This window comes from Apis dorsata, unplaced genomic scaffold, assembly GCF_000469605.1.
Source record: "Apis dorsata unplaced genomic scaffold, Apis dorsata 1.3 scaffold_315, whole genome shotgun sequence".
Lineage (NCBI taxonomy): Eukaryota > Metazoa > Arthropoda > Insecta > Hymenoptera > Apidae > Apis > Apis dorsata.
The window spans coordinates 53,569-58,305 of NW_006263587.1; the positions used below are offsets into that span (position 1 = coordinate 53,569).

Below are 4,737 nucleotides of genomic sequence, written 5' to 3' on the forward strand. Positions count from 1 at the left end.
ACAATGATCGTATCATCGGAATTTTTTCTGTTTCTAGGATCATATCGATTAATGATCTTTCTTCTCGGATCGAAGAAAACGATTTTACGATTTTATTTACGAAATCTGTCGCATCTATCGAGATGCAAAACGGGGTAAACAGAGCAATTGGAAATCTATAGGAGATATGAATGGAGTTGAGGGACGTAACGATCGATCGCGTCGATTCTACGATAATAGATTCATCGAAGGAGGTATTCATCGTGAAAGCGATTTTTTTTGCAAAATCTATCGCCACTGGAAATCTATACGAAATATGGGTGAAGTTAAAGGCGAGACAATAGCGTCGATTCCACGATATATTCATAGAAGGAAGCGCGTGAAAGTGATTTTACTTTATCTATTGAGATTAATTATTAGAAATCTATACGAGATATGGATGAAGTCAAAGATCTAGAATCGATCTATAGATAGATTCATGAAAGAAACCGCGTGAAAACGATTATTATCGAAATTAATTAGAAATCTATACGAGATATGAATGAAATTAAAGATCTAGAATCGATTTAGATAGATTCATGGGAAAAAATATGCGAAAGCGATTTTATTTTAAGAAATCTATCGAGATAAACAGATTAATTATAATTAAAATTATTATTAAAATTAATAATTAAAACAGAAATCTATACGAGATAATAAAGTTGAAGTGAAACTGAATAAAGTTAAAGATCTAGAATCGATCTAGATAGATTCATAGAAGAAAGCGCGTTAAAGCGATTTTACTTTACGAAATCTACCGCCACTAAGATAAACAGAGCAACTGGAAATCTATATATGACATGGATGGGGCTGAAGGATGATCGAAGCCGAGACAATCGATCGTGTGTCGATCGATGAATCATGGATAGGGAAAGAACAAAAGGAAGAGAGAGAGAGACTGAATGACAGACACTGAGAGAGAGAGAGAGAGAGAGAGAGAGAGAGAGAGAGAGAGAGAGCGAGAGAGAGAGAGAGAGAGAGAGAGCGAGAGAGAGAGAGAGAGAGAGAGAGCGAGAGAGAGAGAGAGAGAGAGAGAGCGAGAGAGAGAGAGAGAGAGAGAGAGCGAGAGAGAGAGAGAGAGAGAGAGAGCGAGAGAGAGAGAGAGAGAGAGAGAGCGAGAGAGAGAGAGAGAGAGAGAGAGCGAGAGAGAGAGAGAGAGAGAGAGAGCGAGAGAGAGAGAGAGAGAGAGAGAGCGAGAGAGAGAGAGAGAGAGAGAGAGCGAGAGAGAGAGAGAGAGAGAGAGAGCGAGAGAGAGAGAGAGAGAGAGAGAGCGAGAGAGAGAGAGAGAGAGAGAGAGCGAGAGAGAGAGAGAGAGAGAGAGAGCGAGAGAGAGAGAGAGAGAGAGAGAGCGAGAGAGAGAGAGAGAGAGAGAGAGCGAGAGAGAGAGAGAGAGAGAGAGAGAGAGAGGATGTAAGCAAACAGCGGGGGAAAGCAGAGCCGTCCCCGTGTTGGTTGGCATAATAATGGAGGCGCATAATCGCGTGTTTAGCGTCCCGTCACGAGACCCAGATCCCGCAGGAGCGATGCATTGCGGCCTCCCTTCTCCCTCCCTCCTTCCCTATATATATGATAAATTGACAGTGGACGCGTATACTTGCCTCAATGGGAATGATGGTCCGTGTAAAATTACCGACCGCATCGCCAATTAACCCGCCCTGATCCGCCTATCCACTCTTCCGAACGAGCGATATATCGATTCGCCCGTTCGCCGTTTCCATTTCCAGAAATTTGTTTCTCCTCCGAGAAACCGAGGATAGGCTAACCGGAGGAAGGGCAAGTTCGATCGCGCGGATTATATATCATATTACGTCGTTGAGAATAATTTTTTCTGTATTTTAACTTCTTTCAATTCCGTGGAAAAGTGTCACGAATGGAACGGTTTCGTTGGATACGTATATATAGAAGCAGAAACTGTCTACTTTGTTTTATTGTTGTATTTGGATTCGTAAAACTTTGCAATATTATAGTATAAAATTAATTTTTATAGTCACTGATATTTATTATTTTATATTATAACTTTAACTTTAGTCGACAATTTTTTTATTTCTTTCAATCTTTGAATCGTCTTCTTACAACCTCCTTTTTTTCATTTTATAATTTTCAATTTCATTGTTTCTATCGTTATTTCGTTAAATTATCACTATTTAGATTCATATTTGCCTCATATCTATACATTAATTTATAGGATAGGATCGATAGATCGATTCGAACAGCTCTTTCGAGATTCATCACCGATTCTTTGGTTGGAGCCATTTTTCTTTTTTTTGCAATCGAAAACCGATATTTTTCATCTTTCGAAAATTCCGCCTACATAGTCTCCGCAGTTGAAATCATCGATAATGTATCGACGTTATTACAGCGAATATAATATGTCGAAGACGAACCTTGTAAGACTTGCGAAGCGGTAAGACAATTCGAGTGTTTTCGATAGTCCGATAACAATTTACGAGGAGATTACGTTTTCCAGATTCTCTAATTTAAACGGAGATGTGCAAACGATGGCCGGTCCGCGAGTCGCTCTCGCGACGTAGCTTCACGAAAAAAGACTTCTTATCGCCTCTTCGAAACTCTGCTCCTCGGGACCAGCGACGAGCAAAATTTAATAATAGAAGTTACGAATAAAGTTAACTCGGACGAGTTGCCTCGATAACACGTTGCCTCGAAACGTAACAACAATCCGAAATAATTGTGGCGAAGAAGAAAACTTGAGTCGAGATTACGCGAGAAACGGATCGACCGTAATATCTATAACTATGTAAACGTTGTTCGAGCATATTTTAACTAAGCGATTACTCAAAATAACTTTACTCGAATTTTTTAACTACTTTACTTTTTCAAGGTTGGTTTCGATTGCCCAACTCCGCCTCGAACGCGACTNTATTGCTCCCTCCGACCCCCCCTTGGCTCACGTTCCCGCGGAAAAATAACGATTGGCCCGCCACATTGGTCCTCTCCGTTGAATAGAATTCAACAACGATACAATTCGCATTCGTACGCTCGAAAAGCTCGTAATATATACGATACGCGCACAGTGCCGCGAAACTTACTCCTTCGAGTAATATCGTATCAATTCGATTCGTCGAATATACTCGAAGCAGTTTTCAGTTTAGACTTGAACCGTGGATATCGATTCTCGATCAACCGAAATCACAAAGAAACGATTGGGACGATTCGTTCGATTTTCGGGAGGGGATTGAAAAGGGATGAGTCGGCGGGGATAAATAGCCACGACTGGTTTGTTAAACGTTGAACGTGGCGAGGGAGGGGAAATCAGATTGCGCGTGGGTCGCGACAATTTTGTAGAATCGAACGTGTAACGGGTTCGCGTTGTCGAAGCCGTATCGACAAATACAGGAGTTACGCGCGCGGACGAGCCCAAGTGCGGATGACGTACGGCCATTGTACTTTATTATCCGCCATTGTGTTGCAAATCCAAACAAACGGACGGCCAAAGTGATTTGTTTATGAATGGAGCTCTCCCGCGTCATACGTATTTATCTGGAACGACGGTGTTCGACGTTATTTACGTCGATGTGATGTTCGAGGCTCTTACGAAGCCTTCTCGAAGGCTTATCTTTGAACACCGTTCGAATCTGGCGAATCGATCGATCCTCTCGAAAGAAAGTCACGCTTCCTTGAATATTTTCGAATGCGCGGTGCGAATCGAATGGAATGTCGAAAGGATGTGCAAATCGTGGAAAAATTAATAATATGTATATATACGAATTTATTTACTATTCATTGCGAAAAAAATTAAAATAAAATTGAATAAAGGGAGGATCGTTTTATTACATTAGAAAACGATCGATTTCGAAGAGCATTCTGAACTCTTCATTTAGTGATTATTAATATTAAACACTGTGAAAGGAAGTATATGTATTTATATATATACATACGAATTTATTTAGTATTCATTGTGCAAGAATTTATAATAAGATAAAATTAAATAAAGGAGGATCGATTCGAAGTTAGATAGATTCGTTATGTGAGAGAAATTGTCGTTCTATATATTTATTAAGTAATGAAATAATAAATCTACTACTCATTGCGCAAGAAATTATAACGAGATAAAATTAAATAAAGGATTGTTTTATTACATTAGATGATAAACAGATTTGTAGAGCTAATAATTTCTTGCTCGTCCAAACATTATATCGAATCGTCGTAAATCACTTAATTATCAGAATTATTATTACAATATATTTACTTAATAAAATAATTATAAAAACACGTGGATCGATAAAACACCGATATCATTTCGAATCGTCGCTTTCGAGCCATAATCATCGATGAACTCCGCGTATATATGTATCGATTGTATTATATAAATATAATCGCAAAAAGAATTTTTATTCGTCGTTTCTTGTTAAAACGAACGAGAAATAACACCTTAAACACACCTGCTTTTTTTCTATTTCGAGACGAACAATCTCCTCCTTGAGAAATCCTTTGATTCATTTAAATATTCGCCCGAATATGCGAAATCGGACGGAGAGTAGTGGAAAGAGCCACGCTTGCGAAAGTTCGAGAAACAGCGACATCGAATTACCGCGGACACTGCCAAGGTAAACGATGGCAGTTCGCTTCTCGAGAAGAGGCGCGAATTTCGAATCGGGGAATATTACGTTAACGCCGGCCGATTGCATCGATGCGCGAAGAAGCTTGGAAAAGGGGACGTAAATATTCTCCCTCTCTCTCTCTCTCTCTCTCTCTCTCTCT

General features: G+C 39.7%; 1 long non-coding RNA gene across 1 annotated transcript in view; it reads right to left on the reverse strand.

The window, feature by feature from the left end:
* The window catches only part of LOC116185879, an 18,213-nt gene that overhangs the window by 1,011 nt on the left and 12,465 nt on the right, over nt 1–4,737 (reverse strand). The window contains exon 2 of the long non-coding RNA XR_004150778.1: nt 2,036–2,040. This is a non-coding gene — a long non-coding RNA (uncharacterized LOC116185879). The remainder of the gene's footprint in view (nt 1–2,035; nt 2,041–4,737) is intronic.